Consider the following 14,352-nt stretch of genomic DNA (forward strand, 5'->3'; position numbering starts at 1 on the left):
GTGTACATATGTGTATGTTTATGTACATGTGAATATATATGTTTATGTACATGTGAATATATATTTATGGATGGCTGTGTGTATGAAAATACATGTCAATTTCTAAACAATTGACTTACTAATGAACTTTTTAGAGTATAGCCCATTTGTAGGGTGGGGATAATATATTAAAACTCACTAACATTTATTAATCTTTTGCCAGTGTGCTAGGCACGTTTAGGTGTTTATTTCATGTAACAGTTACAATAGAAGAGAACTTAAAGTGTGATTGACATTGGCAGTGAATTCAAATGAAAAAATATTTTGAAAAGGAGTGGGGACAGAGATAGCAAAGAAAATTGTTTATATGCTTTCCAGCATCTCTACAAGGTTGATGGATCAGAATTTATGCAATATTTGAGTAGCTATTGTTAATGAGACTATTCTTACATTGTTAGACTATTTTGATGGCTATCTAGAGAAGTTTACAAACTTACTATTCAACTTGATGTTTCTTTTGTATACATTTTCTCTATAAAGAGAGCAGAAAGTTTGGAAGCTTTAAGTGACTATAAGTAGGGTTTGTAATAGAGCAGTGATAAAAGGTGTTTCTTTCCTATACTTACTACAGAATAAAGTAATTTCCTTAGAAAAATTAGCAGTATGATTTCTCAGATTATAGTGAATTGTAAATATTTGATTTGCGAATTACAGGCATTAATTATTGATATCAGCTTAGTATTAAAATTATTAAAGGAACAAATAGAAGCTTGCTGCCAGACAAACTGAAAATAATATGTACGTATATAGAGCAATTCTGTCCAATAGAGATGCAATGTGAGCCACACATATAATTTTAAACTTTCTAATAGCTACATTAAATAAAGTAAAAATAAACAGGTGAGGTTAAATAAAAGTACATCTTATTTAACCTAGCATATACAAATGTCCTTTCAATAACCAACATAAAAATTTGTGAGTTTTTAGTGAGTTTTTAGTCACTAAATCTTTGTAATTTTACACTATGGAACGTATATACATATTTCTTTATGTGTCTAGACCTTGTGTTCATACTTTAAAAAGATATAATGGTTATTATCACATATATATTCATTTCCTTTCTTCATTCAATTATATTTTATTTCACTTTCCACATCAGTACCTATACATATGTTCCTTGTCAGTACAAATATATGCTTTTATGGCATTGCACATAGATGTTCATTCCTTCAAATGATCATATCATATTCTGTGATATGGTTTTACTATACATTTCATCAGCCCCTGTTAATGAGTTTAGCCTCTTCTCGCCTCTCCTCTCTCTGTTCCCTCTCTTCCTCCTCTCTTCTCTCCCCACCCCTTTCTATTACAAACAGTGCTGCAGTGAACACACATGCAGATCTTTGTGTACTGGTACAAATATTTCTGCAGGCTATATTTCTAGAAGTGAAATTGGATCAGAGGTAAGTTTATTATATAATTGACTTACTAATGAACTTTTTAGAATATAGCCCATTTATAAGGTGGGGATAAGGCTAATAATACACCTGCCATTTTGACAGGTGGTGTAATTGCCCACCTGGGTGGCTCAGTCAGTTAAGCGTCCAACTTAGGCTCAGGTCACGATTTCATGGTTCATGGGTTCGAGCCCCGCATCAGGCTCTGTGCTGACCGCTCAGAGCCTGGAGCCTGCTTCAGATTCGGATTCTGTGTCTTCGTCTCTCTCTGCCCCTCCCCTGCTCAGTGCTCTGTCTCTCTCTCAAAAGTAAACATTAAAAAAGTTTTTTTTTTTTAAAGAAAAGAAATTACCCTCCAAAAAGTCATCTCAGTTTACCTATCAGCAGTGTATGGTGTACTTACTCCTTTCTCCCTGCATCTCTCACCAGCACTAGATAATCATTAATTTTTTTTACCAATCTAGTTTTACATACATAATTTAGTATCTCTTTATTGTTATTTTTACTGAAGTACTACAGTTTATTTAAAAAACAAGAAAGTTTGCCAAGAAATATATAAAGTGTGAAGGGAAAAGTCCCCTGAAATACATCCAGGGATACCCACTCTTAAATAAGTATTCGAGCTTAAGATTTTAGCTTACAACTCTAATATATTTGCATTTTTCTCCTTGTTATGTTTCTTTGAGGGGGTATATGGCATAATACAAAATGATTATGCTTTAGAATTAGATTTCAGTTGAATCCTACACTAATCCAAACTGTAAAATTTGGTTGCAAACTTTACTTGACCATTCCGAACTCAATTTTCTCATGTGTAAAAATGTGAAGGTTAACTTAAATGTGTTTAAGTAATAGATGGAATCACCTCTCAGTTCCATAAAATATTCACCTTATTGCATTCTTTTGCTCTGCTTTCTTCCTGAGAATAAGAAAAGGACATATTTCCTAAAATACTATGTTTTATTGCAGCAGTTAGAAACCCACAATATGTCAAAGAAGATAACTGAGAAGTAACATTAGTATAGAAATGGATTTGGACGTGTGGAAAGATTTATTCCTTTGAGGGCTGAGTGTTACCATCCTCCAGCACCTCCCCTTCACTTATTAATCTCTCCTTTTCCATGACGTCCTACAGCCAAAGTGTTGAATAATATTATCTTCTCTTTTGGGAAAACATGAATCTTCAGGCACAAAAGAAATACCTTTCTGTTCCAGAAAAATATCTGGATAATCCTGGAATCAACCAAACTGAAAAGTTTCTTATGCAGATAATTTCCCTTTGGGTAGTTCTATGTCAAGGTGGAAACATCTGGAAGGTTATGTCTAAAAAACCCTCGACGGGAACTCTCCAGTACAACAAATGGTATACTACTAAAGGATACCTCTGTAACTAGAACAATATTTTGCAGGTAAGTTTATTCCAGTATTGTTTGGCTGCTAAACTAACAACTACAGAATCTTTGTCTGGAGACGGAATGGCTTTTAGCCCTTTTCCACACATACATGAATATGTGCTTTATCCACTCAGTCCCTTATCCAATAAACATTTGAGAATTGCCCACCACATGCTAAGCTATAGATAACAAAGAAGAAGACAGGACAGGTTCTGTGCTCAATGAAGTCCTGTGGTAGGAGCAGGGAAGGGTGAAGGAGAGAGAGTGACAAGTGAGCAACATTTACAATTTATTTTTTATTTTAAAGTGCTTTGGTAGTTATGCATAAGGGGCTATGAAATTACAAAGGAGGAGCCCCTAACTCAGTCTGAGGAGAGGAAAAGGGTTGTGGAAAATCAAGGAAGATTACCTGGCTGAAGTGATACATGGGATGAACTTTATAGATCAGTGAGTTAGAAGGTAGAAATGGTATTCCAGGAAGAAGAGCATGTTTGAAGAGGCATTTTAAGTCAATGAACATTTAGTGAATGTCTGCCACGTCACCACATGTGAAGCCATCTCCATTATCCACCATTAGCAGTTGTAGACCTGTCAACTTGGTTTAAAAAAAATACATAGCCCCATGTAGAAATTCATTCCACTAATTTGCATTTAAACCCATATTGTATTATTCACAACTATTTTTGGATTCAGATTATAGGAACCTACCTTGAAGTAGCTTATGTGGGGCGCCTGGGTGGCGCAGTTGGTTGGGCGTCCGACTTCAGCCAGGTCACGATCTTGCGGTCCGTGAGTTCGAGCCCCGCATCAGGCTCTGGGCTGATGGCTCAGAGCCTGGAGCCTGTTTCCGATTCTGTGTCTCCCTCTCTCTCTGCCCCTCCCCCGTTCATGCTCTGTCTCTCTCTGTCCCAAAAATAAATAAACGTTGAAAAAAAAATTAAAAAAAAAAAAAGAAGTAGCTTATGTGAACAGAGGGATTTATTTGAATGATACTGGAATTAGTTTCATAGGCCAGAGAAGGATAGGCATGCAGCTGGGTGTCAGAAATGGAACCAGAAACTTAAATGTCACTAGCACACTCATTTCCCGATATCTTTCTGCATGTTGGTGGTGTTTCTCCTACTGTAGATCAGTTTCCTCTATGTGGCAAGAAATGGCCAGTAACAGTTCTGAGTCTCCTGTTCTGTGGTTCCTTTCTCAGAGTCATTTCTACTTTAATTCTAATGTTGGCTTAAAGTGCTTGTCCACTTTGGCCACAATTCTAATAGGCAGCTACCAAAAGAACTATCAGGTTCAAAATATGTATGTGTTTGAGAGGAGGATAGAGAACAGCTCCCAACTGGAGGAAGGGGCATAATAGGCAAAACAAAACCTGGCCACCAAAACTTTATGTCGAATCCAACAGATTTTATCCAGTACCTTTTTTTCGACTTCTGTGCTACGGCTGATGCTGCTGACTATCGTCACTTTGGGAGAAACTTCCTTAGTTTCTGGTACTGCTTCCCCTTTGACCTCATGCTCATTCTGTGATTCCTATACTGACTCTATCTCCTCTTCACACCCCTCACAACTGAAAAACTGTTCAAACCCAGTCCTTGATATTCTGATTAGCAGATCTCAAACTTTGATGGGTGGATTCTTAAGCTGGTTGCTGCCACCACTTTTTCTGAATATTCAGCAGGGAGAAGAAGAGTACAGTAGCTCTGCACTTCTCTTCCAGTTTACCAGACATCTTACCACCAGCTCAAATCTCTGTTCATCTTATGAGTAAAGGGAAGTAAAAAGCCAGTCTTTTAAAGAAGGACTGGATTCCCCAGCTTTACATTCAGAAAATCCATTGTTCTTATAGCGCTAGCAATATCTCTCTGTAGATGACTATTTCCTAACCATCCTACTTCCAGAATACATCTTGGGATGTAGTCAGCCAGTCTTATTATCCTGTGGATATTCCAAGGATAGTCCTGCCTCCTAACAATCCACATAACCATTCACACATCATGGCCCAGCTTAAATTCTCTCTTCCATAAAGACCTTATGGCCACTTCAGCCCTCTTGATCTCTGTACTGATGCCCTACTCCAACTTACAGTTCCTAGTGCACAATTAGATTTATCAATTACATTTATTGTCTTTGTTGTTATTTTGTCATTGTTGGAGAATATTATGTGGAAAGAGCTGGATTCTTTTTTAAAAAATTAGATATATTTGACACAAAACATTGTATTAGTTTTGGGTATACAACATAATGATTTGATATATGTATATATTGTGAAATGATTACCACAGTAAGTTTACTTAACCTACACCACTGCACATAGTTACACATTTTTTTTTTGTGATGAGAACATTTAATCTCATCTTAATCAACTCTCAAATATATAATACAGTATTGTTAACTATAGTCACTATTCTGTAAATTACACCCCCAGGACTTATGTATCTTATAACTGGACCTTTCACCACCTGTGTTTATTCCCCCATGCCCCCCACCCTTGGCAACCACCAATCTGTTCTCTGTATCTATGAGTTTGGGTTTTGTTTGTTTTAGACTTCATGTGTGAGATCATGCAGTATTTCACTTAGCATAATGCCCTCAAAATCCATCCATGTTGTTGCACATGGTGGTATTTCCTTATTTGTTATGGCTGAATAAAATTCTATTGTATATATACATGTTTATATATGGAAATATATATATATATATATATATATATATATATATATATATATATAATTTCCTTTATCCATTCATCTGTTAATGGGCACTTAGGTTGTTTCCATGTCTTGACTATTGTAAATAGTGGGGCAGTGAACATGCAAAACTAATTATCTTTTCAAGATAGTGATTTTATTTCCTTTGGATAAATACCCAGAAGTAGAATTGCTGGATCATATAATAATTATATTTTTAATTTTCTGAAGAACCTCATACTATTTTCCATAGTGGCTGCACCATTTGCATTTCCTCCAACAGTGCACAAGGCTTCCCTTTTCTCCATGTCCTTGCCAGCACTTGTTATTTCTTGTCTTTTGATAATAGCCATTCTAACAGGTGTGAGGTGATATCTCAGTGTGGTTTGATTTGCATTCTCCTGATGATGTTGAGCACCTTTTCATGCAACTTATACACAAAGGATTAATATTGCCACTATAAAAGTGCCTTCAAACAAGTAAATCAATAGAGAATGGATAATTTACAACATAAATAACACAAATGACTAATAACCACCTGAAAAGGTGCTCATTCCCCAGTAGTATTTAGAAACCTCCAAATTAAAAAGGCCATGAAAAGCCACTTCTCTCTCCCAGAAAGATTTACATTCTATCTAGAATTTGGAGAATTCCAAATAGGACCACAAAGGCACATTATTGATGAGAATATGTTGGACGAGGACACACACACACACACACACACACACAAACACACTCACACACACATATTCTGTCCTTATGGTAGCATAATTTGTAGTATTATAAATAATATGAATTCCCATCAACAGGAAAATGCCAGGTAGTCACTGAAAAGAGTGGGGGAGGGCAGCATTCAGCTGCATTCATAGCCGTGAACAGATATCCATGATTTTGCGAGTTGCAAAACCATACACTATAATCCCATTTTGTTAAGAAAAAAAAAAAAAAAAAAAGATGGAAAGAAAGAAAATAAGAAAAAAAGAATCATGTATTTAAATATACACTTAAAACTTCATCAATCTGTGGGGCGCCTGGGTGGCTCAGTCGGTTGGACTTTAGCTCAGGTCACGATCTCGCGGTCCGTGAGTTCGAGCCCCGCATCAGGCTCTGGGCTGATGGCTCAGAGCCTGGAGCCTGTTTCCGATTCTGTGTCTCCCTCTCTCTCTGCCCCTCCCCTGTTCATGCTCTGTCTCTCTCTGTCTCAAAAATAAATAAATGTTAAAAAAAAAAAAAAAACTTCATCAATCTGTTTATATGCCTGAAACATTATTTGGAAGGAGGCACACCAAACAGTTACACAGAATTACTCCTAGGGAGCAGAAGTAGGAGAAATAAAGTAAGGAATTTTCATTTTTAAACATGGCTGCAATTTTTTTTTAATGTTTATTTATTTTTGTGAGAGAGAGAAAGAGCGTAAGCAGGGGACAGGCAGAGAAAGAGGGAGGCACAGAAACCTAAACAGGCTCCAAACTCTGAGCTGTCAGCACAGAGCCCGACTCTGAGTTTAAATCCATGAACCGCGAGATCATGACCTGAGCCAAAGTCTGACGCTTAACTGACTGAGCCACCCAGGCTCCCCAACTTGGCTGTAATTGTTAAGATCACCTGTTTTTAATATATTAATCTTCTTTCTCCAATTAGTTAACTCTTTGGTTCCAGATAATATCATCTCTTCCTCGTAGCATTTACCACAGTGCTGATTATATAAACTTGACTCCACTCTTTCTTGCTTACATGTTTCTGATTAGTAGTGTGCTGTATTTTTTATCCCTACTCCTCTATAATAACCTTAGCCCTATTCCCTTCTGGCTGTTTGTCTTTGGTTTTCTACAGTTTTCTGTTTGTCTTTGGTTTTCTACAGTTTGAATATTATATGCCTAGGTGTAGATTTTTTCAGTATTTATCTTACTTGGTGTTCCTTCAGCTTCCTGAATCTTTAGTTTGTGTCTGCCATTAATTTTGGAACATTCTTGGCCATTATTATTTCAAGTATTTCTTCTACTGTCTTCTCTTATGTCTTCTCCCTTTGGTATTCCAATTATGTGTATGTTATATATTTTTAAATTGTCCAACAATTCTTAGATACTTTTGTCTTTTTCATTCTTTTTTTTTTTTTTTTTTTTTTTTTTGTATTTCAGTTTGGGAAGTTTCTATTGACACTTCTTCAAGCCCACTGAGTGGTTTTGATTTCTAGTATTTCCTTTTGATTCTTAGAGTTTCCATCTCTATGCTTCTCTTACCCTTGCATTCTCGTTTATTGTGCATTTTTCTCCCTTAGATCTCTTAACATATTTATCACAGTTATTCTAAAGTCCCTGTCTGATAAAAAAAATCTGTGCCATGTCTGAGTTTGATTCTGATGCTCATTTTGTTTCTTCAAACTGTGCTTCTTCTTGCCTTTTAACATGGCTTTTAGTTTTTTTTTGTTGTTGAAAGTCAAACATTATGTGTTAGGCAATAGTAATTGTTAAATAGGCTTTTAGTGTAAGATGTTAATGTTAATCTGGCTAAGATTTGGGCTGTGTTTAATATTTTCTGTAACTATAGATGCTGGGGGCTTCAAATTTCTCTAGTGTCCTTGCTTTTGTCTCTCCTGTTGTTTTAGGGCTTAACTAAGGACTCTCTTAAATAGAGTCTGTGTCTTGAAGCTCTTTCGGCTATAATCCACTGCTTTTATAGTGGAGCCCTGATGGTGTGGTGGTAAAAAAAAAAAAAAAATCTAATTTTCTTAATGTTTATTTATTTTTGAGTGGGGGGTGGGGCAGAGAGAGAGGGTGACAGAGGATCTGAAAAGGGCTCTGTGCTGACAGCAGAGACCCTGATGTGGGGCTTGAACTCATGAACCGTGAGATCATGACCTGAGCCAAAGTTAGATGCTTAACCAACAGAGCCACCCAGGTGCCTCTCTATAATCTTATTAAATCTCAGCCTTTTAGTGGACCTCTGTCCCTGAGTGTGACTGTCAGAAATGTCTCTTAGCTCCCCACAATCTTTGGTGAGGCAGGAAAGCTAAAGAGGGCTAGAGTTGGAGAAATGTTCTTTCCCCAGGTTGGAGAAGTCTCTGGCAAAGTCCTTCCCACTGGACAGTGGACATTTGTAGGGGAATTCTCTGTATGTATTTCACAATGTCACTTTTCCCCTTCCCCTGCCACAGTCTTGAGGGAATCTTTCTTGGTTTTTTACCATAAGAAGCTGGTTCCCCCTCCCCCCTCAAGAAGTGTAGATGCCCTCAAGGCTGAGCCCCCAAGATATTCTCACTGTTACACTAGTCTACCCTCAGCCTCTAGAAGTTAATCAAATTTACCATTTAAGGGTCTCTACCAGTTTATGGCTCTAGCATTTCTGCTCCAGGTAGGCAGAGCTCAGCTGTGACATGCTAGGTTTTCTATCTTGCCAGATATCAAGGTGGCAGACAGCCTTGCATCCTCAATTCTCTAATGGGTCCAAGAAAAGCCTTTGGTTTTCAGTTTGTTCAGCTTTTTGCTTGTTGTAAAGAGGAGAGTGATGACGTCCAACCTTTTTACATGTTGGAAGTGAAGTGTGCTAAACACTTAGTAGCCACAAAGTAAACTTTATTAGACTGTAGAATTTTATATATTTATTTTAACAACTTATTTTTTGTTCTGCGAATTGCCAGCTGACATAAAAGTTTTTAAATGGAAAATTAAAGCCACCTTCAAATATTTAGAGAGTTATAATATGAAAGAGAGATTGGATTTGTTCTCAATGGCACCAAAAGGTCTATTAGTGGAAATTAAAATTTCCATGTAGTCAAGTCTTAATTCAATATAAGGAACTTCTAGAAAAATTATTCTATTTTATTTTTTTACGTTTATTTATTTTGAAGGGGGTAACGGCAGAGAGATGGAGAGAGAGAGAATTCCAAGAAGGCTTCCACACTGTCAGTGCAGAGCCCAGCTTGGGGCTTTATCTCCTGAACCTGAGCTGAAATCAAGAGTTGGACACTTAACCGACTGAGCCCTCAAGGCGCCCCTGAAAATCCACTTCTAACTGTGGATTATTTTGGGAATGCCAGTAAGCTTTTCCTGCTCTCATGGGTGAGTACATGGAAGCATAAGCTAAGGGACAACTCCTCAGGGACTTGCGGTAAAGGAAAAACTATCTTGGATGAAAGGTGGTACTATATGGCTTCCAGTGTAGAGGTTCTTTGGTTTTCAGTGTATCCTGTTAACCTCCCAAAGGAGAAAAACCTCCACTTATTTTTCAATTTTTGTCTAAATAGAGCTTAAATCCATTTGTACACATGTGTAATGGTGATGGCATGGCCTCTGAGGAAGCTGATGTACAGTGTCCTGAACCCCATTCCATGTATCTAATATGTATATATCTAAGGGTTAGGCATTGGACTCCTCTTGTAGCAGGCTGCTGTGTGTGGGTTACCAGCCCTGCTGACAGCCATGCCTCCAAATGAAATGCCAGTGGGCACACTTGCATGTGTGCTGGGCTGTCATGACATCGCTCACAAGTATGCCTGTAGAGCAGAGGAGAAAGAAAATGCCTTTGCACAAGTTTCCGGAAGTGACTTTCCCCTTATGCAGGAACTTACGTTCAGGGAAGAGATGGGCTCAAAAGGTCTTAAAATTTTTATCTCCACTGTTGGGAAACTGCTGTATGTAGCATGCTTGCTGAAAATATAGTGTTTGTTTGTGGCATGGCTATTTTGTATTGCTTTTGCACTAAAAGCTTTATTGTTAATGATAAAGAGGGAAAGACCTTGGTTGGTTGTTTTACATCTTACTGTTATATTTTGAAGAAACATTCATGTTTCCAGAGGTTAAAAAACAAATCAGGTCTTTAAAAAGTTGTTTTCAAGGGCTAAGAAATATGATTTTGAAATAACAATGTTTCTGAATTGTATACAGTTCATGGTTTCTGAACTCTATTCAATTCATTGGGGTTTTGTTTCCCACTAATCAACCCATGGCATATTTATGAATATATTTTCTCATTTTATTTTTCATTTTATTTTCTAGGAACCACTTATGTTGACTTCAGTATACTTATTAAAGAGATGAGAAAATTTAGGTTTTTATCCTGACTTAAGTCACATTTGATGTTAGTAATAGAGTTGATAGGTTTTATGTAAAGTGATCCCTTTCTAGCATTCATAATTAAAAAAAATTAAATTAAGTTGCCATTTATAAACATTAAACTTCGCTCTTTTTTGTATGTTTAGTTCTCTGAGCTTTGACAAATGCTTACAGTCATGTAATCACCACCACAATCAAAATATAGAATATTTCCATTAACCAAAAAAATTCAATCATGCCCTTTTAAAGTTTTAAATTTTACTTTTAGGTCTATGATCCATTTTAAGTCCATTTTTGTGAGGATGTGAGGAAGTACAGATGTAGTTATTTTACTTTTTTTCTTCCTTTCAGCCTTCCTTCATCATTTCTTCTCTCCCTTCATCCCTCTCTCCTTCCTTTCTTTTCCCCTTTTTTCCTTTCAAAAGTGGATATTCCATTATTTGAGGACCATTTGCTGAATTGCCTTTTTTTGTTGTTGTTGAAAATCAATTCACCATATATGTGTATATATAAAATTTCTGAGCTCTCACTTTTATTTCATTGATCAAAATTCCATAAATTTTAAATTCATTAGTGTGGTTAAGACCTAACACTTATGGCCATTGTTATCCCACTACTTGAGCTGTGATGTGCCAAAAAAGTATAAAGCAAAGATTTGTACATATATATATGTATACATTTTGACTTTTAAAAATATCTTACTGTAACTCATTGACATTTATATTTCCAAGCTAAAATACTGAGATTACATTTGAATCAACACCTTTGGTACTTACATTCTGAAACTAATTATGTTGCCAGTATAATGAAATGAAAATGTTAACATGTTTAAATCTATCTTGTGAAACTATTTCAGATATCACAGTGAAACCATTTTTTGCCATCCTGGTTGTCTGGTCCCATAATTACTTTGTAATTTTGAGAAAATCTATTTCTTTTTTTTAAATATTAAATATAATTTATTGTCAAATTGGTTTCCATACAACACCCAGTGCTCATCCCAACAGGTGCCCTCCTCAATGCCCATCACCCACTTTCCCCTCTTCCCCACCCCCCATCAAACCTCAGTTTGTTCTCAGTATTTAAGAGTCTAATCTGTTTCAATATTAAAAGTATTCAAGAGTAAAACATTACTAAGAAAGTAGAGACATTTCTTTCTTTGAACTCTTAGCAGAAAGTCTCTTTGTTTTTGTCTAACTTCCTCTTGTCTGTCCTGGGTTCGAGTTGACAAGTGTATCAAGATTGGTGGGACCCCAACTTCTCCCTTGCCTACATCCAAAGCAAGACTACTTTGGTTCCTTTGAGAAAAGCTGTATTCCACCAGATATTTTGTTTTTCAAGTACTCTCTCTTCAAGCCCATATTTAGCAGTAGATAGGTTTTGTCTCTATTGTTGGAGGTGGTGGGAGTACAGAGAGCAAGAGATGGAATATCAACCACTAAAATCTCTGCTCTTCCCTACGTCTCCAGGGGTTGGGGCTCTAAATCAGTCTCTCATTCTGGGAATAGCCGTGACTGAGGAAGGGAGAGGAATGAGAGGAGTTGTTATTGTTGTTGTTGTTGTTGTTTACCTTGACCCAGAGAACTCTGATCTAGTCTGTTCTTTGCCCCAGTGACTCTTATTCTCTATCATTGGGTTGGCTTTCTATAGCCTTGGAAATGTTCCTCTGTCATGACACTGGATGAGCATGGTCACTCCCAGACCATACCTACCTCCCGCTCTGTGTCATGCACATGACGAGCACAAGATTCCAGAAAGTTGCAGATGGGTTTACAGATAGGGATATTCACTGCACCTGCTAAGAGTCTCATTAGGTTGCTTCCACTATTCTGTGGTGTTTCCTGCTTACAGAAGCTTGGCCTTCTGTCTTTCAGTTGACAACTTGCAGAGTGTGCCTCTGAAGGAACTCTGCCCCAGCATGTTCTGACAGCTCCCAGAAGGCAAGCCATTGCCATTTCCCTCCCTCCCTGATAAAGCGATTTGTTTTACCATCTCCTCTGCCTAGGCCAGGGCACAGCTCATTAAGTCAGTCCTGGTGGTTTCCACAGTTCCTTAGCAATTTGTAACACCCCCCCCCCCCACACACACACACACTCCCACCCCATTCCAGTGTTACAACAGACCCTTTCATCTCCCTTTTCTTGAGGACATTGCAGCCAGGAATAGCTAGCTCAGTGATGCTAAATGAAAAAGCATTCTAAGCCCCCTGATTTGGCTACCAAAACCAATTGTGTTCATGGTGCCTTACTTGTAGGGACTGCTGTAATTGGAAGACATCTCCCTGCAACCTTAATGACAGAACACTTGGAGCAGCAGGCAGCTGGGGCCAGAGGCGAAGGTGACTTTACCTGAAGGCTTCATTATTCTGTTTTGCTTTCCAAATTTCAGTCTTCTAGGGAGGCATCTGTGCAAATGATCCTAGGGCCTTTTGTCATGCCTTCCCTGCCTTCTCTTCCAGGGCATAACTCCCAGAGTCAGCCATTTAAAGATTTGGTATGTCATTTTCCACTTTTCTTTATGCATTTTTCAAAACATACATGGGGTGATACCACACAGACAGTAGTCTTCTTTACTCCTATGTTGATGGCATTGTCCATGTTTTCAACTGCATGAAATTCTATTGGATTGTTATATATAGCATGGTTTACTTCACCAGATTTTTATTGACAGGTGCTTATGCTGCTCCAATTTTCAGGTACTACAAATAGCAACCCCATGAACATCCATGTATGTACATCTTTGTTACCTGAACATGATTTACTCAGGATGTATACTTATGTATATGTATATCAGAAGTGGAACTGAATAGAGTTTATGTTTTGATACACATTACCCTTTAGGAAAGCAACACCATTTATGTTGCCAGCAGCATAAGGATCACCATTTCCCTACACTCTCACCAGCTTTGGGCTTTATTATTATTGTTTTTTATCTGTCTCACACCAAACCTATACCAGGGGAAACATAATATGTTATTGTTTCCATTAACACCCCTTTGATTATCAGTGGAGTTGAGGATCATTTCATGTAGTGAATAGTATTTGGATTTTTTTCTGTGAATTGTCTGTTCATATTTTTTTCTACTGTAATGTTCATCTTTTCTGTATTGATTTGTAAGACTTCTTTATATAGTAAAAATATTAACTCTTTGTTCTTGTGTATATATTGCAGATATTCCCTCCAGTTTGTTTCTCTTTTAATTTTGATTCTAGTGTCTTTTGCCAAATGAAATTTAAAATTTTTATGCAGTCAAATGTGTTGGTGTTTTCCTTTGTGGCTTCTGGTCTTTCAGTTTTCCCACTCAATGATTATAAACATATTTAAATGTATTTATTGCTCCTAACAATTTTTTAAAATCTTAACATGGAGAATTTGTTTTGTTAAGGGAAGGATTATTGTAGGATGACTTCCCATGCTGAATGAAAGAGGGTACTATGAAGTCACTTCTTCACAGGTTTGGTGAAATAGAATCTTATAAGCACCATAGAAGTTGAGTGCAGCCAAGAGCCTACTTTGATGACATTGGATATATCCACACAGTTTTAATACAATTGCCCCAAATGTTTCGTAAGTAAATGAAAGGTAGAACCCATGTTTCTCTTGTTATTAAGTTGAACAAATGTTTTGTTTCCAGTCTTGACCAAATATATAACAGCTTTATAATTTTTAGGCCACTAACCAATTGGCTTAGATTTTTCTGTATAAGGGAAAAGAAACCTGGGTAGGCAATATGTTATTAATTACTGTTGTAGCCACGCTGAGAAACAGTATGGACACCCTC

The sequence above is a fragment of the Leopardus geoffroyi genome, chromosome A3, assembly GCF_018350155.1.
Source record: "Leopardus geoffroyi isolate Oge1 chromosome A3, O.geoffroyi_Oge1_pat1.0, whole genome shotgun sequence".
NCBI classification, from domain to species: Eukaryota; Metazoa; Chordata; class Mammalia; order Carnivora; family Felidae; genus Leopardus; species Leopardus geoffroyi.